This window comes from Rhinoderma darwinii, chromosome 5 (assembly GCF_050947455.1).
Source record: "Rhinoderma darwinii isolate aRhiDar2 chromosome 5, aRhiDar2.hap1, whole genome shotgun sequence".
Lineage (NCBI taxonomy): Eukaryota > Metazoa > Chordata > Amphibia > Anura > Rhinodermatidae > Rhinoderma > Rhinoderma darwinii.
In genome coordinates this window covers 143,886,773-143,912,198 of record NC_134691.1, presented here as the reverse complement: position 1 = coordinate 143,912,198, position 25,426 = coordinate 143,886,773, and the positions used below count along the sequence as shown (strand labels likewise).

Below are 25,426 nucleotides of genomic sequence, written 5' to 3'. Positions count from 1 at the left end.
AGCGCCACTTATCTCCGTACAATCAAGCGGTTCTGACATCATAAAGTGATGTTTATATAAATACTATTTACAGAGATGTTAATAGAAAATGATGAATGATGTGTATTATATATCACTTATTGTATTGTTTTATAATTCTGTAAAGAAACTCTGTTCCTCTTCTTGAATACATTATTTGGCAGTCTTCTCTGTTCTCTGACACTGTCTGCATCTCCTCCTATGAAGACACAAGTTGCTGCTGAGGTCAAAGTGCAGGTTCTACTCAGATATGACATCACAATACGCACAAGTTCTACTTGCTGTCGGGTTTTTCCTGCAGTAAGTGTCATTTCTCGTTTGGAATGGCTGTAAGTAACTGAATTTCTCTTCTTTCCATATCATGTAATATATTTGATCATTTTCTATTCTTCTTCTTCCATTGAACTCATCCCTGTCTTCCCTGAGAATATTATTAGTGCAACGTTCCTCTCTTGCACATTTTTTCATATTGTCTAGCAACATCTTAGTAAACTCCTGGCCAGTCTTTTTATCGTTCATTTACTGTATATAGGAAAATCCTTTGAGGTTATTAACCACTACTTTATACATGTAGTATTTCTGCTACACTATGTATGAAATGATAGTGGATGAAGATTATGTTTTCTCTCTCAATATTTGTCACATATCATTTACATATTTTACAAGAAGAACATTTTTATAACTTTTTTTATAATGCATTTTCTCTTTACAGAACATGGATTGCGAGATGGATTATTTTGTAAATTATGTGACAGAATTACAGGTGATGTTGATAAATTATGTAATTTGATGTACTGTATATATTAACTTTTACACTAAACATGTTATTTTTAATCTCATAGGATTATATGATGATACAAAATTATGGTATGTATATTTCGTTTTAATATTGCATGGTATTATACCAGATTAAGTTGCTGTTTTGTTTTTTTTTGTTTTTTAATTCATTTATATCTTGGATTGAAATAATCTAATGTACATGAATCATTCTATTTTTTAGGTTTCAGAGCGGAGACTATGTAAGTAATAGCTCATTACCTTAATAATATGAGACAAAAGTTCATTGAAGGGTACAGGAAGAAGTCCAGGTTTGCTTCTTCGTATATTGTGTGGCCAAAGTAATCAGTATGACGGAAGAGAATATGATTAAAAAATAAGAAGGATCTTTCTACAGAGGAAAAGGGAAACCCAAACTTGTATTTAATATTTCCAGTCTTCCCTGTGTTTGGATCTATCTTCCAACAGAAGGCTAAAACGTATCCAACTGTACAGGTATAGAATGAGATACGTCGCCTGAACCCCCCCAGGCTGAGAGCGCTACCTGTAACTGGGGAAGCCCCTGCCGTCACTGTCCATATATGGACATTGACATTAGGAGCTTTGCGATGCCGGAATCCTCTGCCAGAGCATCGGAAGCGCTAAGTAGTTGAAAGCACCTGACATCACTATCACATTTGGACAGTCATGTTAGGGACTTCCTCAGGGCCGCTATCCCCGAGGTATATGTTTAACATATACATGTGACGTATGTCATACAGTTGTAACCATTACACATAGGCTCCAATGTTAAAAACGTTTACTGTGCGTTTTTTTTTTTTTTTTTGCAGGATCCCTCAGGATGGAATAGCTTAGTCTGCTACGCTATTCCATCCCTCAAAAAAGAGGTATGCAGATGTATACCAGCCCGATGAAGGCCAAAAGGACATTCTTTTGGCCTCAGTCAGGCTAATGGAGCCCTATAAACACGTTAATCTTTCCCGACGTATACACACTAAACGTAGGGCTAAAATGTGATGTCAACATGCTGACAATACTATAGAGAAATAATAATGCCTTAGAGCGCCACACATGGAGCACATCATAATGCCTTTAAACGAGCCAACAATCATCATAAAGTGCATAATACAATGAAAAATGTCTAAATAAGAATGCCAAACAGTGCTGAAATTTTACCAACAATCAGTATGTAAATATAACCACAGTACTCAAATAATACCATCATGCAAAGCCCAAATAATACTGCCATACAGTCTACAAAGAATGCAGTCATATGGTGCCAAATAATATCACCATATTGTGCCCAAATAATGCCGTCTAGCAATGCCAAATAATATTACCACACTGTGCCTGTAACACAATATGATATTTGGTACATATTTTCTCTAAATTATTTATACAGTATCATTAAGCACTTTACTTACGAGCTCTTTTTCATTTATTCTCATGAATGAGTGTAAAACTCAAAAGTTATGACTGTTGGAATGCAGAGGGGCAAAAAAAAGATAATTCTCTGGCCATAATACTTTCACTTTTTAGGCTCTGTATTTTGGCAGAAATTCCCCTGTAGGGTTCTAGGGGAGCTAAGTTTGGTTTAGTAGAATTGCTCGGAGCTCAGATGTTGCAGCCCTATAGCCATGTTCACTTCTAAAATGCTGCCATATTACGGCCATGTGAAATCCACCTAAGACCCACAGCTTTTCTTTCAATACTTTTGAAAATGTTTTGTTTTGTCAAATAAAATATATAATAACATATACTTGCAGTATCCTTGTTTTCTATGGGCCCTATATATGTCAGTGTGTAAGTTCAGCATACAGTTTTGTGCAGTATGCCAATACTGTCTTTGCAGAGGGATTTATGTTTATTATGAAAGTCAATAAGGCAAATGTATGATTTTTTTCAATTACATAAAAAGACCAATTCACCCAGCTGGGATAACTTAAATATTTTAAAGGGTTCACTGGACATTAACATTGATGATCAATACTCAGGATAGGTCATCAATGTTTGATCACTGGGGATCTGATCTGGTCCCTTCGTTATTTACACAGCACAGCGCCGTGTCCGTATGAGGGGTCCTGCCTGGTAACGCAGTTTGTACCTCTCATACAGACGAGGCGCTGTGCCAGTGTAAACAGCTCACAATATAATATTGTAAGGAAATTAATCTGAAATTATAGCAGTATTAATGGGCCCAGATTTCCCAGGTAACATATGTCTTTTTTATCTATTTTACAGATCAACATCTTCAGGTTTTATGGTGCACTCGGATGGGGAGGTAGATTTCTATACCTCCAGCCATGAGCTGACACATATGTGAGTACTTTTTGGGTAGCTAAATACAATTTGATGTTCCAAAATGGTAAATGAATGGATGTTATTACACAATTTTATGTTCAATTTACTGTTCTTCCTCTTGTAGTTCCTATATGGAGAACAATGGCTGTGAAATTGTGAGTAGATTAATGTCTAGTGCTTTCTAAATGTATTCTATAATGTTAAAATGTAATAACCACTTATTTCCTTTTTAACCATTTTCTGCAGGTGAGATACATTGAAGGTAGGTCTTATGTCACACAGAAACCCGCCATCCCTAGTATGTCTGAACCTGTGTCTCAGCACTTGTACATAGAGCAGAACATTGATCAATTTCTTCTGTTTCAGCGCCATTGGACGGCAGCAGGTAATTACAGATTATTATTAACCCCTTCCCGCACTGTGATGTGTATGTATTTATATACAGGCTAAAGAAAATGCACAGCTTCTATGCTGTTTAGAACATGATGCTCAAGAGAACACTAAATAAACACTATATATACATATATATATATATATATATATATATATATATATATATATATATACATACATGCTTAGTAACACCATAACTACCCATAAGTGTGAATGGTTAACACTAAACTGCATACAAATAAAATGGTATCACTATTTCTCTGCATTTCTCACAATTATACAGTATAAGTTAATATAATAATAGTAATAATAATAATAATAATAATAATGTATCCTAAATTGTGCTAAAAACGAAAGCTTATCCCAGAATAAAGGTCTTATACGGTTACATTGGTGTAAAACGAAAAAGTTATGACTGTTGGAATGTAGAGGGGCAATAAAAAAGATAATTCTCTGGCCGTAATACTTTCACTTTTTAGGGTCTGTATTTTGGCAGAAATTCCCCTGTAGGGTTCTATGGGATATAAGTTTGGTTTAGTAGAATTGCTCGGAGCTCAGATGTTGCAGCCCTATAGCCATGTTCACTTCTAAAATGCTGCCATATTACGGCCATGTGAAATCCACCTAAGACCCACAGCTTTTCTTTCAATACTTTTGAAAATGTTTGATTTTTTCAAATAAAATATATAATAACATATACTTGCAGTATCCTTGTTTTCTATGGGCCCTATATATGTCAGTGTGTAAGTTCAGCATACAGTTTTGTGCAGTATGCCAATACTGTTTTTGCAGAGGGATTTATGTTTTGGTTTACGCTAAAATACCTTTTTTTATTATGACAGTCAATAAGGCAAATGTATGGACATTAACATTGATGGTCAATACTCAGGATTGGTCATCAATGTTTGATCATTGGGAATCTGATCTGGTCTCATCGTTATTTACACAGCACAGCGCCGTGTCCGTATGAGAGGCCGTGCCTGGTAATGCAGCTTGTACCACTCATACAGACGAGGCGCTGTGCCAGTGTAAACAGCTCACAATATAATATTGTAAGGAAATTAATCTGAAATTATAGCTGTATTAATGGGCCCAGATTTCCCAGGTAACATATGTCTTTTTTATCTATTTTACAGATCAACATCTCCAGATTTTATGGTGCACTCAGATGGGGAGGTAGATCTGTATACCTCCAACCATGAGCTGACACCTATGTGAGTACTTTTTGGATAACTAAATACATTTTGATGTTCCAAAATGGTAAATGAATGGATGTTATTACACAATTTTATATTCAATTTAGTTTATTCCAAACTCCTTCAAATATTACTGGATATAGAGGTAAAAACTTCACATAATAACTCAGTTATGTGTTGTAGGGCCCCATGCAAACGACCATATAATTCGTCCGTAATTACGGACCCATTCACTTCTATTGCCTATGGACACCTTCCTGTATATTTACAGAAGGTGTCCGTGCCGTAGAAAGGCTCCGCAAAAGATAGGACATATCCTGTTTTTGCTTTTTACGGACCGTGCTCCCATACTTTACATGGGAGCACGACCCGCAAATGCGGGCATCTGTCCATGCTCGTAATCACGGACCGTGATTACGGGCATGGTCGTGTGCATCGGCCTAACAAGAAGATAACTATGTAATGTAGAAAACATTCAACCAGTGCAAAAAATATATTAAATATGGCATTCATTTTTTTACTGGAGATTCCTTTTTATTTATATTTTTAAAACATTTATTTTTATTGGGTTTAAATAGTAATGCATACAGTTAACAATAAGATAGTTGAAGTATTACAGTGACCCAGGGGATTACATAAAACAAAAGTAACAGTAAAACTTATAAATGAACGTAAACTCTGGTGACATAGTGAGAACAATTTCCAATGCGTAATGAGTGCAGCCAAATATCCCAATTTGGAAGGAACCGTGGAAACCTGTCCAGACTAAGAGCAATTGTCTTTTCAGATGTGCAATTGTCCTTTACCAAACTGATGATTTCTGCCAAAGAAGGAATGTCTGGGCTTTTCCAATACTGGAGATTCCTTTTAAACAGCGGTGTGCACTTTTTAATATCTACATTCTGTGCTGATTGTTGTCAGGTTATATCTTTATAGCAGCTCAGTTTTTTGGTACAGAGTGTCAAATTCCCTGATTTGTGTTCATACATTGATGTAATGATCTGTATATGAATATGATATGTAAGGATGAATGATAACAAATTTAGGTTCCATAATGAAAATTGGCAAAACCCCATAGTCCAACTGGACAACCCAACTCAACAATCAGCTGGTCAACCTGGACCCGCTGCTGAAACCGGAAGATGTGGGTCGTGACACATTATATATGTAGTATTACATGACACCTATTGTAATGTTAATTCCTGTTCTTCCTCTTGTAGTTCCTATATGGAGAACAATGACTGTGAAATTGTGAGTAGATTAATGTCTAGTGCTTTCTAAATGTATTCTATGTATTGTAATGTTAAAATGTAATAACCACTTATTTCCTTTTTAACCATTTTCTGCAGGTGAGATACATTGAAGGTAGGTCCTATGTCACACAGAAACCCACCATCCCTAGTATATCTGAGCCTGTGTCTCAGCACTTGTACATAGAGCAGAACATTAATCAATTTCTTCTGTTTCAGCGCCATTGGACGGCAGCGGGTAATTACAGATTATTATTAATTATCACTTCCTTCACGTAATGTAGAATATATGTTGCTGGGGAGAGACGTTCCTACACTGAGACATATACATAAGACCTGGATCTTACTAGCACAGCAGTTGTGCCCTGACAATCACCTGCAGGAGACCACCCGTGGTTGGCAGCTGCACTACTAGAGTGATTTGAGAAGCCCACAATCCCCAGCATTTAACCCCTAAAACCCTGTAATCTATTGTGATTGCTGTGCTAACAAAGAGAGGAGGCCTCCTTAGTAAAGTGAGTTGCACAGTGGAAAAAGGTGAGGGATCAACGGCGTTCCTCCGAGACTATGCGTGGAGTGGAAAAGTATAGGTTGCCGGCTGCCACCCACTGCAGTCCCTCGGTGCTAAAGCCTTAGTACCGGGGACAAGGTATGTAGAAGGAAAAAGAGCAGGAAAAAGTGCAGTACAGTATCGGGCATCGGCGCCAGGCTCAGGAGGACAAGGAACGAGGCCAGGTGAGTTTGATCAAGGAGATCTTTAACTGAAAGGACGACGCGTTTCTGGACCAAACTGGTCCCTTCGTCAGGTCAGTTAATGTCAGTTCTCCTTAGTAAAGTGACTGTGAACCCTTATTATTATAATTGCCTTTGTTCACTGTTCTGTGATATTGTCTGTTAAGGTATACTTTAGGTATGCCCTAATTGCAGACTATATGAACTGTTAACATAACCCCAAAAAGGCTCATGCACATGGCAGAGTCATGAGCACGGAGCCTATACAGCAGCAAATGGAGTTCCTAGTGCTCTGTACTACAGACCTGTAGCCACTCCATGTCCTCTTGGATAGTGCCTTCACATGGCATTGTATTATGGAGATATTCTTCCCAAGAAGCAATAATACAAAAGAGTATCTCTGTAATATGGGACCTTATGGAAAATACAATAGAACAATGTTTAGTATTGAATCCAACAGAGAAAAACTATGTATGGCTCAATATTAAATCAGAGGCATACAGAGGTAGAGTATGGGCTCATAAGCATGTATGGAAGCCATATTACAGCTCTGTATAACTTAGAACGTATATGAAGTTGTAATACAGCCGTGTATAAGAGGCCTAGTTGAAATCTGAAAGTATAGAGTTGGTAGCTTAGCTATATTGATAGAACCTGATTCATCCCCAGTAATTTCTAAACTATTTTACAGATCAACATCTCCAGGTTTTATGGAGGATTCCACTGAGGAAGACTCAGATACCCTAGATGATGAATTGCCACCGTTGTGAGTGTTATTTTTTTAAAGTAAATTCTGATCCTCTAAACTAATTCATAAATGGATGTGATTATACAATTTATTCATCATACAGACAATTATAAACTCCTCCAAGTATTACTACTATAGTAGAGTATCAGGGGTACGCAAGACCACATAGATCATTGACTATGGAGAAAAATAATCTAAAAACTCAGCTATGTGTTATAACATGAGAACTGAAATCACACTAGTTGCTTGTACATGTTCACTTCACACTTGAACTTCTTATGTTTCAGACATTATGATCTAGAGGACGATGACATCCTCTATGATGTGTAAGTAACTTGTGTATTAATTGTAATGTTCTGCGTCTCATGAAGGAATTTGTAAAACCTTATTTTCATAAAGTTATCTGTTGTTTTTTTGTGTGGCCGTGTTTGTTTCATGAGACTTTAAAAGCTTTGTCTCAACTGGACAACCTTCTTAAAAGCCACCCATGGGTCAGGTGTTTGTCCCGGATCCGGCAGCTGAAACCTGATGCTGCAGAGAGCCACACATTACAAATGTAGTAGTACACATTGTAATGCTGTAGCAGAAATGGCTCTGTATGTAGCACCTCCTTCAACTTAAATCTAGTTCACATGGTCGGACGTATACCTGAAACGGAAGACGGAAACATATGCTACTGTATAGGCATACAGTGGGATGCATTGCCCCGATCCCCTAGGCAGAGTGCTACCTGAAGTCAGAATCGCTCTGTCCAGAGATTCCGGTGCTGAGAAATCCCCTGACCTCACTGTCCATATATGGACCGTGACATCAAGAGCTTTGCTCTGGCCAGGGATTCCAGACACCACCCGCCAGGCGGCCCAAAATCCCCCACAACAGCAGGAACATTGAAAGCAGTTACTATCTCTGCCCGGGGAGCCCACATCACTGGAGCTTCTCTGAGGTAGCACCAGGGACATAACTGACCAGTAATAGTCTTGTGGTTGTGGGGAATATGGCCACAGTGTGGGCAGGCAGGGAAGCCTCTGCTGCGTTGGGAAAACCAGCGATAACTATCCATACTGACAGTTATGTCACTGGATCTTCCCGACACATCTGTTTAATAGTTTAATGGAGGCTTGTGGCGGATGCAATTCTGTGAAATCCATCACCAATAGGCCACTATGTTAAAAAAAAAGTATACTTTGAGTATATCTTTTCTTTTCAGAATCTGGCGGGTGGAAAATCATAGTCTACTACACAATTCCATCACTTAAAAAAAAAAAGTATATTGACATATACCAGGCCAAAAGGACACTTTTATGTTGTGTAATGGAGCTCTATGGACACGTTTAGAGTGTATGTCAAAAGCCTTCCCGACGTACATGCTTAATACAGGGTCAAAATGCGATGTGAACTGAGCCTTAGTCTTCTTCTCCCATATAATACAAATTTCATTTGCAGAACATGCAAATGAAATTGAACAGCAAACACATTTGTAGAACATTTCTTACAACATTATACATATCACCAATTCAAATGAATGTAATAGATGTTTCCTCTGATTGTTCCAGAGTGAGAGCAGCTCTTTCTAGAGACTATCCACTCTGGCTGATAGAGGGGGTTCTCCAGCAATATTTACTGTCCTTTATGACCTGTCATTTTACTAATGTATAGTAACAATGAAGTTATATATGTTTTATATAAATAATGTAAAGAACACATAGATAACAATATTTACTCCTTAATTAACTTGCATTATTATGTTGTAGTTCCTCTTTAAATGTGGACGACTGGATAGAAGAATGCTGGTAAGTGTAATGTCCTTATTTGTAGGTGGGGGGAAACATGCAGTAAGGGCACGTTCAGATGTGGCAGAATTTTTCCGCTACAAATGTTGGTGCAGATTCGGGGCAATTACGCAACGAATCTGCACCAACATTTGCATATTTGACAGGTAATTCAGACGTTGCAGATATCACAGCGGACTTGCCACAGATTTCAGTTTTTGTATTGCAAAGGCTGAAATACGCAGTGAAATTCCGCTTCTTCTCCACAACGTCATGAGCATGCTGCGGAGGGAAAATTCTGAACCACACAGCACAGTTATTTTCTGCAACGTCTGAACTAACTTTCCTAAAAATGTATAGAAGCCAATGTAAAAAACGTCTGCTGCAGAATTCCACTGCAGACTGTCCTCAGTGGAATTCAACAGCAATTCCGCCACGTGTGAATGTGCCCTTACTTGGCCCTATTTTTTTTTTTTACTTATAAAAAAACATGTGTTTTTGCTCTTCCTTCATAATCTCTGAATATCTAAAATTCATTTTACATCTGTTTTTCCTTTTAGTGGTGAAGATCATGAAACAGCAGTAAGTAAATAAAATGAGATTATATTTCAGCAGTATTACAAGTTTAACCAAATATTAGTGGTGCAGTGTGTAAAAACATTAAAATGTATACATATAATATACATCCTAATGTAATCAGTTCATTTCTTCTTCAAAAGAGCCTGACCAGGTAGGAATCACTGACCCAGAGTGTTCCGTCTGGCCCTGTATTGAAAACAATAGGATCCTGTTAGCATCAATGTCCCTCCGAATACTTTCTTTACCAAAGAGGACATGGAAGTAAATAGTACCAGCCCCTGCCGACAAAAGAAACCAAAAGAAATGTGAACTGTCAAATTGAATAGCTGCAATACAGTTTAGAACATGATGCTCAAGAGAACAACAGATAAACTCAAAATAAATATCTATAGTAATGCAAAAAATAGGCAGCCCTCCTGGATGTCAAGGTGAAAAAAACAACTGGTGAACTTTAATCCATAAGCAACGTTTAATAAGCTTGAGAAAGGCAGTTGCATCTGCCGAAACATCGCCTATGGATTAAAGTTCACCACTTGTTTTTTCACCTTGACATCCAGGAGTGCTGCCTATTTTTTTGCATTACTATACATAGGATGTAGCCTTTATCCAGTGGCGTAACTACCGCTGTAGCATCCATAACGGGCTGCTACGGGGCACGCGGTATGAGGGGGCCTGTGCCGCCAGCCAGCATGGCTCCCCCCATGCCCAGAGGCTCCGCTAGCAGCCGCTATGGCTGCTACAGCGGTAGCGACGCCACATTCAATAATTGTGTCTGTGTCCTTCAAACACATATGCTATTGAACTCTATGACAGAGCAGGGCCCCCGTAGCCACACAGCACTAACCGCGCTGGTCCAGCTTCCTGAATGCTTGGGCAATGGCTCCTTGCTCCAGCATTCACTCTGCCGTGAGCGGCTCCGGACAGTCAGGCGCGATGTTGTGACGTCACTCACAGCACAGACCAGAAGAGAAGGATCCACCACCCGTCGTGGGAACAGGGATAGGTAAGTAATTGTGTTATTATTTTTCTAATAGGCTTTATAGGGCATTATACTGGGTAGGGAAGGGGGGCTGAAATGGTGGCTGCTGTAGGAACATTTTACTATAAGGCGGGCATTATACTGTGAGGACAGCTATGGGGGATATTATACTGTGGGGGCAGGCATGGATGGCATTATATTGTGGGGGCATCTAGGGGGACATTATATGTTGGGGGTAGCTATGGGGGGCATTATAATGTGGGGCATATGGTGGGGGCATTATACTGTGTGGGGGGGCAGCTATGGGGACATTATACTGTGTGGGGTGTGCTATGGTGAGCATTATACCTTATGGGGCAGCTATAGTGGGCATTACACTGCATGGGACATTATACTGTGGGGGCTGCTATGGGGGGCAATATACTGTGGGGATGGCTATGCGAGGCATTATACTGTGTGGAGGCAGCTTTGGAGAGAATTATACTGTGGGGCAGCTATGGGGAGCATTATACTGTGGTGGTCAGCTATGGGTGGCATTATACTGTGGGGGCATCTATGGGGGGCATTATACTGTATAGGGCAGCTATGGGGGTATTATGCTGCATGGGGGAAGCTATGGGGCATTATGCTGTATGGGGGAATTTGTTTGGGCACTATACTGCATGAGGGCATCTGTGTGGGTATTATACTGTGTGGGGGCACCTGTGGGCATTATACTGTATGGGACATCTGTGTGGGCATTATAGTGTATGGGGGCATCTATGGGTTAGTATACTGTATGGGGGCATTATACGGTTATGGTGGCAGCTATGAGGACAATATACTGTCTGGGGGGCACTATGGAAGCATGATACTGTGTGGGCAGAACCGAGTATGTATGGGCGGGGATTGGATGGGATTAGAGGCGTGGCTTAAAATAAAAAAATTGCCGCTGTGCACGGCCCCGATTGTCCCTCTTTGTGATATTTGACAGTATAGCACTGTCTACAGGGGGCTGTGTAGCACTGTCTATAGGAGGGCTATATGGCACTATTTACAGGGTGGCTTATGACACTATTTACGGGGGGGCTTATGACAGTATTTACAGGGGCACTATCTACAAGGGCGGGCTGTGTGGGGCACCGAGGGGAGGGGGGCCCAGTCAAAAGTTTGCTATGGGGCCCAGAGTATCCTAGTTATGCCCCTGCTTTTATCCTTAGGCTTGCACCCACCTTTGTTTTCTTTTATGGTGCTGCTCTTGACTTATACATACAGTCTGCTCTATGGAAGTGGTATACACAAAGATCTATATGGACATACTCCCTTATAAAGAAAGAAACAGCACATCCAAAGTATATACAGTGAAGGAAATAAGTATTTGATCCCTTGCTGATTTTGTAAGTTTGCCCACTGTCAAAGACATGAACAGTCTAGAATTTTTAGGCTAGGTTAATTTTACCAGTGAGAGATAGATTATCTAAAAAAAAAAACAGAAAATCACATAGTCAAAATTATATATATTTATTTGCATTGTGCACAGAGAAATAAGTATTTGATCCCTTTGGCAAACAAGACTTAATACTTGGTGGCAAAACCCTTGTTGGCAAGCACAGCAGTCAGACGTTTTTTGTAGTTGATGATGAGGTTTGCACACATGTTAGATGGAATTTTGGCCCACTCCTCTTTGCAGATCATCTGTAAATCATTAAGATTTCGAGGCTGTCGCTTGGCAACTCAGATCTTCAGCTCCCTCCATAAGTTTTCGATGGGATTAAGGTCTGGAGACTGGCTAGGCCACTCCATGACCTCAATGTGCTTCTTTTTGAGCCACTCCTTTGTTGCCTTGGCTGTATGTTTCGGGTCATTGTCGTGCTGGAAGGCCCAGCCACGAGCCATTTTTAATGTCCTGGTGGAGGGAAGGAGGTTGTCACTCAGGATTTGACGATACATGGCTCCATCCATTCTCCCATTGATGCGGTGAAGTAGTCCTGTGCCCTTAGCAGAGAAACACCCCCAAAACATAATGTTTCCACCTCCATGCTTGACAGTGGGGACGGTGTTCTTTGGAACATAGACAGCATTTCTCTTCCTCCAAACACGGCGAGTAGAGTTAATGCCAAAGAGCTCAATTTTAGTCTCATCTGACCACAGCACCTTCTCCCAATCACTCTCAGAATCATCCAGATGTTCATTTGCAAACTTCAGACGGGCCTGTACATGTGCCTTCTTGAGCAGGGGAACCTTGCGGGCACTGCAGGATTTTAATCCATTACGGCGTAATGTGTTACCAATGGTTTTCTTGGTGACTGTGGTCCCAGCTGCCTTGAGATCATTAACAAGTTCCCCCCGTGTAGTTTTCGGCTGAGCTCTCACCTTCCTCAGGATCAAGGATACCCCACGAGGTGAGATTTTGCATGGAGCCCCAGATCGATGTCGATTGACAGTCATTTTGTATGTCTTCCATTTTCTTACTATTGCACCAACAGTTGTCTCCTTCTCACCCAGCGTCTTACTTAAGGGTATGTGCACACACACTAATTACGTCCGTAATTGACGGACGTATTTCGGCCGCAAGTCCCGGACCGAACACAGTGCAGGGAGCCGTCCTCCTAGCATCATACTTATGTACGATGCTAGGAGTCCCTGCCTCGCTGCAGGACAACTGTCCCGTACTGTAATCATGTTTTCAGTACGGGACAGTAGTTCCACGGAGAGGCAGGGACTCCTAGCATCGTACATAAGTATGATGCTAGGAGCCCGGCTCCCTGCACTGTGTTCGGTCCGGGACTTGCGGCCGAAATACGTCCGTCAATTACGGACGTAATTAGTGTGTGTGCACATACCCTTATGGTTTTGTAGCCCATTCCAGCTTTGTGCAGGTCTATGATCTTGTCCCTGACATCCTTAGAAAGCTCTTTGGTCTTGCCCATGTTGTAGAGGTTAGAGTCAGACTGATTAATTGAGTCGGTGGACAGGAGTCTTTTATACAGGTGACCATTTAAGACAGCTGTCTTTAATGCAGGCACCAAGTTGATTTGGAGCATGTAACTGGTCTGGAGGAGGCTGAACTCTTAATGGTTGGTAGGGGATCAAATACTCTGTGCACAATGCAAATAAATATATATAATTTTGACTATGTGATTTTCTGTTGTTTTTTTACATAATCTATCTCTCACTGGTAAAATTAACCTAGCCTAAAAATTCTAGACTGTTCATGTCTTTGACAGTGGGCAAACTTACAAAATCAGCAAGGGATCAAATACTTATTTCCTTCACTGTATTATAACACATGTTTAGAATTATAATAATCAGAAAACATATTGATTTCATAGGCTATTTCAATAGATATATGTCTGATGGATTATCTGTCTCAGATAACGTGTAATATTTATATATTCATGGAAGAAACATCATTCGGTTACGTCTTTACATTTTTTCTGCTAGACTATTCTGGAGCAGTTTTTGTTTTTTGCATTGTATGTTCTATATTTATATGTTCTAAAATGATAATATTTGTTCTCTGCTTTTCTTTTCTAGTCCAAAGACACCAACTGCGCCGAAGGTAAAGCATGAACTATGTTACTATTACACATTACACTATAGATTAGCGTCGGTAACAGTTTAAATACCAAAATACTTTCACCAGGATATATTCTACATATAGGGGTCCCGCATTCTTTAATGCAAAGGTTAATTTAAAGATAAATGACACATTTCTCATTACGTCAAGCATATACATGTGTATCAATGTTAGAAAATCCAGGTTTAAGGGCTTTTTCCTTTTCCAGCCAGTAAAAATTGATGGCCTATCCTCAGGATAGGTCATCAATAGCTGATGAGTCGGGGTCCGACTCCCGGGACCCCACCTATGTTTTGAAAGAGCTGCTGCTGCTTGGACGAGTGCTGCTTCCCCTTTATTTCTTATTGCTCAATGTGAATGTTAGACACACATTTAGTGGTGATTTAAAGGTATTGCAGCCTTTTCTCCCATTCACTTTAATAGAAGAAAAGGCTGCAATACCTGTAAATCGCCACTAAATGTGTGTCCAACATTCACAATAAGCAAGTAGAAATGTAGAGGAAGCAGCGCTTGTACAAGCGCTACGGCCCCTTCCAAACAGCTGATCGGCGGGGGTGCCGGGAGACGGACCCCGACCCATCAGCTATTGATGGCCTATCCTTAAGATAGGCCATACATTTTTATTGGCTGGAAAACACCTTTAAACTCCATAGTACCCACGGGTTACCCACAAGCGTAGGAAAGTTTATCCTGCACATCAATGTAGCCTATAGAGGATGTCTTCAAAAGCCTGGATGAATTTTTCTGTATAAAAAAGATTTAATGCAGATTTGTTTATAGAAATTAAAAGAGCAAAAGAAGGCAATATTACAAAGTGTCCCAAGTTAGGCCTCAAGCACACATCCGTTGCCAAATATACAGCCATAAATCACGGATCCGTGAAACACGGACCGCACACGAATAGTTTCTGTGCGCAGTCCGTCGTTTTAACAAACCAGACGAATAGAAAGGCCGAGACTGATCCGTAAAAAACAGATAGGAGTGGGACCTGTTCTATTTTTTGCAGAACGGACGCACAGAACCGTTAAAATAACGGGAGTGTGCATGGCCCTATAGAAATGAATGGGTCAGTGTGCTATCCGTTAAAAACACTGACGCATTTCACTGAAGTGCGCTAGAGTCCTTATAGGACGAAACACAAGTACAAACTACTTTTATGTGTAGACTTACATGTAAATGTCTACTGGTGTAGGTCAGAGTTAAATATATTGGGCTACGGCGCCCACATATATTTTCCGTAGTTAAACAGTTAATAGAATATCCTATTCTTACCATAGATAAGTAACAAGTTTCTAACTTCTGAGGGTGATTTAACATGTGGCAGATTTGTTGCAGGAATTTCTGTCCCATTCATGTGAATATGGTGTGCAGGAATCCATGCACATGCTGCAGAAACAACCTCATCACATGTTTGGAATGGATTTTTCAATCGTAAAAATTTCAGCAACAATTCTGTCGCATTTGCATTCACCTTAATTGTAACATGTTTCGCAGTCTTTAAGAATACATTTTCTGTTTTTCCCTCAGGACCCATTGGAGGAGAAAGGTATTAATAATTCACCCCCATAGATTGGTTACCATGTCTTCTACAAACACTTTATTCCATAAGGCTAAGTTCACACTTGTGTTATATAATCCGTTACTCTGATCCGTTTTTAGTTCAGAATAAGGATAAAAAGGATCTGTCAAAGTTGACTGTTGGTCAGTTGTGTGGCCGTGTTTGTTTCATGAGAGCTTTAAAGGCTTGGTTTTACCTGGACAACTTCTTCTTATAAGCCGCTCATTGGTCAGCTGATTGTCCCCGATCCGGCAGATGATAACTGATGCTGCAGAGAGCCCCACATTACAAATGTATAAATAAACATTGTAATGTTGTAGTAGAATTGGCTATATTAGGGAATGTTTACACAGGTCGGATACGCTGCGGAAAGGTCTGCAGCGTATCTAACTAAGGCCCGCTGGGAATTCCAGACGAAAGTCTGGAACAAATTATGGTGCAGATTTTCGGCCGGATTCGATGTTGCAAAAAGCAGAGGCGAGAAAAAAAGAATATCGTAGCGATGCATCCCTTCTCCCAATCTCCTTGTCTCTGGGCCTCTTGTGATGACGCTGCAGCCCATGTGACCGCTGCAGCTTGTGATTGGCTGCAGCAGTCACATAGGATGGAACGTCATTCCAGGAGGCCTGCAGCATAGGGAACAGCGCAGGAAACAAGTAGCTGTAGGTAAAGCAACGCCAGTGGGAAAAGTATGGAGTTTTTAAATAAATGTAAACAGGCACATTTTTTTTCAGATTTGCAATTTTTGAAGCGGATTCGCAGTTTCTGCCACAAAAATCGCAGCATTTGCTATTTGTTGCTGATTTTTACCTTCCCATTGAGTTCAAACTTCGCAACAAAAGTGCAAGAATTCCGCAGCATAAATTGACATGATAAACACTGAAAATCTGCGCCGCCGGTCAATTTATGCACTCTTTCTCCGTAGATTTTTTCTGCATCGTGTAAATGAGATTTGTTCAAATCTCATCCACTTTGCTGCTACTGTAATATGCGGCTGATTTTCCATCTGCAAATCCAGACTAAGTATTCACAACAAATCCGATCTGTGTGAACATAGCCTTAATAGATTCACAATGTTTGGCTGTTAATAGTTTAAGTAGTATTTTTTACAAATAACGTATTGCAAATAAGCTTGTCACTTCTTGCACACTCCTGTCTGTCTGCTCCAGTGCTACTGTATAGTGTGTGTATATATATATATACATATATATATACATATATATACACACACACACACACACACACACATATATATATACAGTATATATATATATATACACACACACACACATATATATATATATATATATATATATACATATAAATAAATAAATATATATATATATATATATATATATATATATATATATATATATATATATATATATATATATATATATATATATGGATCTCATTATATTATAGACATAGAAGCAAATGGTCCTGTGGATGGCTGAGTCGTGGGCTAAGAAGATTTACCAAGTGAGTAATGAATATAGTTTAATCCTTCTTGCCTCAGGACTATAATATGTACAATATTATACAATGTAGGTTGTAATCTTGCAGGTTGTATGACGTTCACTGGAAGGTATGCAAAATATTTAGTGTTCCTATAGACAAATTCACTAATGTGAGGTTGCCTCTGTTGCTATTAAAGGCACCACGTTTAATATTGGGATAGAAGAGATTTGTCCTTGTTTTCATCAGCATACAGGTTTCTGTGTCACTTAAGCATTCTGCATTTTTTTATAGGCATAGGAGGCATGTACCGATAGGTGATCCACAGAAAGGGCACTTGCTCCAGACAATAATACTCCTATGGGAATATTGCGACTTTTGCGTCTTTTACAATGCCCTTGCTACTTTATTGAAAAAGGAGGCGTAGCTTACAAAAAGGCTGACGAGCCCCTGCAGCACGACAAATTTATTATAATTTACGCCAGAAAACTGGCGTAAACTATAAAGAGAATCTACGCCAGCTGCTTTCTGGCGTGGATTTCACACTGGCGGGGGTAACAAGGTAGAAAGCCTCGTATTTTGCTCACTTCACCCATAAGGCTACTACTCCCACATTGGACAATAAAAAGAAAAAATAATAAAAATGCTCACCTCATCTATTCTTCTCTCCTCCGAGTCCCCTCAGACTATCACTTCTAGCCGTGGCCCTTACAACGTACTGATACCGGGCAACATCAGGATGTTGTATGGAACGCAGCACTTAGTACGTTGAGTGCTGTCCCATATAAACCCGACGCTGTTTAGCGTTAGGACCTTGTATGAGACAAAGCATGAGGGGACCTGGAAGGGAAAAGCGGAGAAGCAAAGAGGAGGTGAGCATCCAGTTTTTTATTTTAGTATGATGGGGTGGGGGTAAGTATGGTGCACGACCAGCGGAAAGAGCAAACTGATTAATTAAGAAGCCTGTGCCTCTTAATAAATCAGTCACATCTTACTCTAGAGTAGTAAATACCTAAGACTGGCGTATGATACGCAAGTCTTAGTTAATCCGCCACAACATGTTCTGTATACACCAATAATCAGAATGAAATGTATTATGTGTATATTATATATGTATATATTTTTTTTATATAGTTACATTTATATAAATTATTATTTTTTTGGCTGCAGCTCCCTTTTCAGCTGCCACAGGGGGCAGCGAGAAGAGGAATAAGGACCCTAACAAATTGGTGGACCTTCATAACATCAAAGGCCCCCATATGGCATCACATGACATCAGACACAGACCAAGAGAGTCCCCAAAGATACCGGAAGCCCACAAAGAAGCCCCAAAAACTTTGTAGACCCTGTTCAGAGGCACTGAAGACACAGAAGAGCCTTCAATGTCACACAAGACATCACAGAAGTGGCCTTTATCTTTTGAGGCCCTTTAGAGAGCTATTAAGACGTTGGCTTTAAGACGTTGGACGCGATCAAGAGATCGGTGACTCCAAAACGTCAGCGATTCAAAAAATCAGAGGCCATCCTCAAGATGCCCCAAGATAATGGTGGCCCAAAGATTTTGTGTTCCAATTGTTTTTTTATTAAAGAGTATAATACATACAGCAATTACATTGTGACAATTTCCATTGCATACTTATACAGAAAAAAAAATTGATACATTACATGCATTACACAGTCTAAACGCAATAAATTAGCTAGTCAGCATCACGCATAAGGAGTTAACAAAAAACAGAAAAAGAACAGAAAAGAAATCAAATAAAATCAAAGAATCAAGTCAGCCGAAAACGGAAAAAGAGGCGTTTGTGATCCGTCTGAAGCACAGCAGTAGTATTCTAATACCAATAAGTTTTAACCAATGCACAACACAAGATGTGCGTAATCATGTCAAGTCTATATTATGTTTGATAAGCCAGAGACGAACATGTGGTTGGCTAGTCCATGAGGCCCACACCTTAAGACATTTCCCCCTCGTACCTCTGGAAGTAGCAAAATGTAGTTCGTATTGAAAATGCAAGAACACTCTGTTCAATATATCAGACTAATTCACAGCATCTGCCGTTTTCCAGACTTTAGCTATGTGGTAGCTAGAGGCAATGAGAATGTGACTTACAGGCCATCTATAGTTTAGAGGAATATCAGTAAGGTGAATATCTAACAACGCCAGTGTCGGTGAAGGCTTAAGTTCTATACCCATTAAATCAGATATATAATGAAATATCCGTTCCCAAAGAGGGTACACTGCATCACAAGACCACCATAAATGAAGTAACGTGCCAAGTTGGCCACAGGTTCTCCAACATAAGGGCGAGTATTGGGGTGATATATGTTGCAGCCTCACAGGGGTAAGGTACCATCTTAACTGTATCTTTCTTAGAAGTTGACCTGCCAATGTGCAGTGCTGCTAACTATGTCTTAATCAAGAAGGTTTGACCCAGATCGAATTCATATAACCTAGTTTAACTGAAGGGCCCTGAGTAGATAGAGAACAATAGGCCACCGAAAGGCCATTAAGATGTGTACGGGGAGTATCAAGGAATAATTGAAACCTAGATGTGGAAGAAGGCTCCAACAGTGAATGTAAAGGGGTGGAGTTAAGAAAGTCTCATATCTGCAGGTATTTATAGAAGTGTGATTTAGAGACGATGAAACACTGCTGTAAATATGTAAATGCACACATAGTGTTCCTGTAAAGTATCTGCCAGACACAGCTTCTGTGTCGACACCCGTGGTTAATCAGTCTGCATCTGCTCCTAGATCTGATAGAGTGACTCGATCTGCTACCACTCAGGCTGGTAGGCTGAGGAGTGGGAGAACCTATCACAGCCTGGCCAGATGGTTCTAGCTCCCGCCCTTGGTCTACTTATACCTTCATTTGCTGCTCTTCCTTTGCCTGTGATTCTGTCTGGTTTCCTGGCTCTGCTGCTCCAGCTATTTCTATTGACCTCTGCTTCATTTTGACCCTGGCTTTACGGACTACGCTCCTGCCCTGCGTTTGGTACCTCGTACACTCCTGGTTTGATTCGGCTTGTTCACTACTCTTGTTGCTCACGGTGTTGCCGTGGGCAACTGCCCCATATCCCTTAGCTTCTGTGTACCCTTGTCTGTTTGTCTGTCGTGCACGTATTAAGCATAGGGACCGTCGCCCAGTTGTACGCCGTCGCCTAGGACGGGTCGGGCAAGTAGGCAGGGACTAAGTGGCGGGTAGATTAGGGCTCACCTGTCTGTCTCCCTACCCTGTCATTACATAATCACAGGCCCATATACCTTTTCTACCCTGGTTCCTACTACTATGGACCCCTTGAAACCCTGGCTCAGCAAATGCAGGGTTTCTCCGTTCAGGTCCAAGTCCTGGCTCAGAGGTGCGACCAGCATGATGCTAACCAGCTAGTGCCCTCCACCTCACCTCTTGAACCCCATCTCAAGTTGCCTGACCGGTTCTCAGGGGACCGGAAGACTTTTTTCTCCTTTCGGGAGAGTTGTAGACTCTATTTCCATCTAAGGCCCCACTCCTCAGGTTCTGAGAGCCAGCAAGGGGGTATTATTGTCTCCCGGCTCCTGGACAGCCCCCAAGAATGGGCCTTCTCCTTGGCTCCTGACTCCCCTGAACTTTCCTCTGTTGACCTTTTTTTTCCGCTCTCGGGCTCATCTATGATGAGACTGACAAGACTGCCTTTGCCGAGAGTCAGCTGGTGACCTTACCTCAGGGTAAGAGACCCATTGAAGAGTACTGTTCTGACTTTAGGAAGTGGTGTGTAGCTTCTCGCTGGAATGACCCTGCCTTGAGGTGCCAGTTTAGATTGGGTCTGTCGAACGCCCTGAAAGACTTGATAGTTAGCTATCCCTCTTCTGACTCTCTAGATCAGGTTATGGCTTTAGCGGTACGTCTCGACCGACGTCTCAGGGAACGACGACTTGAACGTTTTTGTACCTTCTCCTCTGGCTCCCCCATGATGGCTCCAGAGTTTCCGTTACTTCGTTCTTCCACGGAAAACTCAGATGAACCAATGCAACTCGGGGCCTCCGTGTCTCTCCAACAACATAGAGAGCTCCACAGGAAGAATGGTCTCTGCTTCTACTGTGGGGATGACAAGCATCAAGTGAACAACTGTCCTAGTCGTAAGAATACTCCAGCGGGAAAACTTCCGCGCATAAGTGACCATCGGGGTGGTCGCTTGGGCGCACAAGTATTTCCCGTAAATATGAAACCTAATAAGATCTTGCTTCCCTTTCAGGTCTCTTTTGAGGGTAGGTCTGCCACCGGCAGTGCCTTCGTGGATTCAGGGTCTTCTGCTAATATTAATATGGCTTCTTCTTCGTAGGGAAGAAGGATGGTGGTCTTAGGTCGTGCATCGATTATCGAAACTTGAATAAGGTCACTGTAAGGAACCAGTATACCCTTCCTTTGATTCCTGATCTCTTCAATCATTCAGGGGGCCCAATGGTTCTCTAAGTTTGATCTTCGGGGGGCTTATAACCTTATCCGAATCAGAGAAGGGGATGAATGGAAGACTGTGTTTAACACGCCCGAAAATCATTTCGAATACCTCGTCATGCCCTTTGGGTTGTGTAATGCTCGCCGCGGTCTTCCAGAATTTCATAAATGAGATTTTAAGAGACTACCTGGGGGTATTTCTTGTAGTGTACCTTGATGACATACTTGTGTTTTCCAAGGACTGGTCCTCCCACATTGAGCATGTCAGGAAGGTGCTCCAGGCCCTTTGGGAAAACAAACTCTTTGCTAAACCCGAAAAATGTGTGTTTGGGGTGCAGGAGGTACCATTTTTGGGTCAAATCCTCACTCCTAATGAATTCCGCATGGACCCTGCCAAGGTTCAGGCTGTGGCTGAATGGGTTCAATCTGCCTCCCTGAAGACGTTACAGGGCTTCCTGGGGTTTGCTAATTATTACAGGAGATTTATTGCTAACTTCTAGGTCATCGCTAAGCCTCTTACGGATCTTACTCACAAAGGTGCTGATCTCCTCCACTGGCCTCCGGAGGCTGTCCAGGCTTTTGAGATCCTTAAGAAGTGCTTTATCTCTGCCCCAGTGCTGATTCAGCCTAACCAAATGGAGCCATTCATCGTGGAGGTTGACGCCTCCGAGGTGGGAGTGGGTGCTGTCTTGTCCCAGGGTACCAGGTCCCTCACCCATCTCCGTCCCTGTGCCTACTTCTCCAGGAAGTTCTCGCCCACTGAGAGTAACTATGACGTGGGCAACCGCGAACTCTTAGCCATTAAATGGGCATTTGAAGAGTGGCGACACTTCTTGGAGGGGGCTAGACACCAGGTAACGGTCCTTAGCGACCACAAGAATCTGGTCTTCCTAGAATCTGCCCGGAGGCTAAACCCGAGACAAGCTCGATGGGCGTTGTTTTTTTACTAGATTCAACTTTGCGGTCACCTATAGGGCTGGGTCTAAAAATATTAAAGCTGATGCACTGCCGCGTAGCTTCATGGCCAGCCCTCCTTCGGAGGAAGATCCTGCTTGTGTTTTGCCCCCAGGTATAATAATATCATCTGTTGATTCTGACTTAGTCTCTGAAATTGTGGCTGATCACGGTTCAGCTCCCGGGAACATTCCTGAGAACAAGCTGTTTGTTCCCCTGCAATTCCGGCTAAGGGTACTCAGGGAAAATCATGAGACTGCACTATCTGGCCATCCAGGCATCCTGGGTACCAAGCACCTCATTGCTAGAAACTATTGGTGGCCTGGGTTGTCTAAAGACGTTAAGGCCTACGTCGCCGCTTGTGAAATTTGTGCTAGGTCCAAGACTCCCAGGTCCCGACCAGCGGGCTATGTTCTTTGCCCATTCCCCAGAGACCTTGGACCCATATCTCCATGGATTTTATCACCGATCTGCCTCCATCTCAAGGCAAGTCGGTGGTGTGGGCTGTAGTAGACCGCTTCAGTAAGATGTGCCACTTTGTGCCCCTCAAGAAACTACCCAATGCCAAGACGTTAGCTACCTTGTTTGTCAAACATATCCTGCGTCTCCATGGGGTTCCTGTCAATATTGTTTCTGACAGAGGGGTACAATTTGTTTCATTGTTTTGGAGAGCTTTCTGTAAAAAGTTGGAGATTGATCTGTCCTTCTCCTCGGCCTTCCATCCTGAAACAAATGGCCAAACTGAGAGGACTAATCAGTCTCTAGAACAATATTTAAGGTGTTTTATCTCTGACTGTCAATATGATTGGGTCTCCTTCATTCCCCACGCTGAATTTTCCCTTAATAACCGGGTCAGTAACTCGTCAGGGGTCTCCCCCTTTTTCTGTAATTTTGGGTTTAATCCACGGTTCTCCTCCGTTTCACCTGATGGTTCCAACAATCCCGAGGTAGATGTCGTTCATCGGGAACTGTGCACAGTCTGGGCCCAGGTTCAGAAGAACCTAGAGGCATCCCAGAGCATACAAAAGACTCAGGCAGATAGAAGACATTCTGCTAACCCCTTGTTTGTGGTCGGGGATCTGGTGTGGCTGTCTTCAAAAAATTTGCGCCTTAAAGTTCCGTACAAAAAATTTGCTCCACGGTATATGTCATTGAGGTCCTTAACCCTGTCTCCTTCCGGCTGGAGTTCCCCCGGTCTTTTCAAAGACACGACGTGTTTCATGCCTCCCTCCTGAAACGCTGCTCCCCGTCCTTGGTTACCTTTAGGAAACCTCCGGTCCCTGTTCTCTCCCCTGAAGGGGTAGAATTCGAGGTGGCCAAGATTGTGGACAGCAGGATGGTCCAAGGCTCCCTCTAGTACCTGGTGCATTGGCGAGGATATGGGCCTGAGGAGAGGACTTGGGTACCCGCCCGGGATGTTCACGCTGGGGTATTGCTCAGGAGGTTCCATCTTCGGTTCCCAATAAGCCAGGTCCACCTAGGAAGCGTCCAGTGGCCCCTCATAAAAGGGGAGGTACTGTAAAGGATCTGCCAGACACAGCTTCTGTGTCGGCGCCCGTGGTTAATCAGTCTGCATCTGCTCCTAGGTCTGATAGAGTGACTCGATCTGCTACCACTCAGGCTGGTAGGCTGAGGAGTGGGAGAACCTATCACAGCCTGGCCAGACGGTTCTAGCTCCCGCCCTCGGTCTATTTATACCTTCATTTGCTGCTTGTCTTTGCCTGTGATTCTCTCTTGTTTCCTGGCTCTGCTGTTCCTGCTATTATTATTGACCTCTGCTTTATATCGACCCTGGCTTTACTGACTACGCTCCTGCTCTGCGTTTGGTACCTCGTACACTCCTGGTTTGACTCGGCTCGTTCACTACTCTTGTTGCTCACGGTGTTGCCATGGGCAACTTCCCCATTTCCCTTAGGTTCTGTTGAGAGAAAGCGAAACACGGCGCCACATGGTGCAGGTTACCCAAGTGAGAATGGATAATTAAGAAGAGTGATGCTTACCTTGAAGCAATGAAAAATAAGCGATGGAGAGAAAGGTGCTGCTGCTGCCAGGACTCGAGGCCGGTGATTCAAGATGAACGACCGCAGATGCTATGCTGGGTGAGCTGGAAAAAAGAGTCTGCAAGGGCGCTGCTGCACACGGATGAGACCGAAGTGAAAACTTCGGAATGATGATGATAAGTCAATGATAGAATGATGATAATTGAATAAAATTTATTGGTATTATGACTACGCGTTTCAATGCCGTACCGGCATCTTCATCAGGTCTGTGTACCCTTGTCTGTCGTGCACTTATTGAGCGTAGGGACCGTCGCCCAGTTGTACGCTGTCGTCTAGTAGGCAGGGACTGAGTGGCGGGTAGATTAGGGCTCACCTGTCTGTCTCCCTACCCCGAGATTACAGGTAGTTTCTGGGAGGGATGCTTTAGTTGTAAAAAAAAAAAAACGTGCAATGTGTGAACATACCCTTACCCCAACAAGCACCACAAAAATGGGCCTATAATCTCCCCTCTTATAGTACACAGGGACCATACATCCCCACACATACAACTCCCATCTCTCCCTAGTACACAAACCGAAATAGCCCTTCTCATCCTTTTCCCACCAACATCACATAGAATACTATCTCCCCGCCTCATAAAGCACAGAGTATCTGAAACAATGTCTCCCCTATCTTCTATTACAACCTATGACCCTGCATCAGCCACGCACAAGCCCAGTG

General features: G+C 42.0%; 2 long non-coding RNA genes across 2 annotated transcripts; both read left to right on the top strand.

The window, feature by feature from the left end:
• Positions 1 to 295: 295 nt before the first annotated feature.
• LOC142651640 (uncharacterized) lies at positions 296 to 3,257 on the top strand. Its single transcript, XR_012847663.1, has 6 exons — positions 296 to 347; positions 731 to 781; positions 861 to 885; positions 1,019 to 1,037; positions 3,037 to 3,114; positions 3,221 to 3,257. It is a non-coding gene; the product is annotated as an uncharacterized LOC142651640 (long non-coding RNA).
• A 203-nt stretch (positions 3,258 to 3,460) lies between these two features.
• Positions 3,461 to 5,942, top strand: LOC142651641 (uncharacterized). The gene is made up of 3 exons (XR_012847664.1): positions 3,461 to 3,481; positions 4,626 to 4,703; positions 5,906 to 5,942. It is a non-coding gene; the product is annotated as an uncharacterized LOC142651641 (long non-coding RNA).
• The last annotated feature ends 19,484 nt before the right edge of the window (positions 5,943 to 25,426 follow it).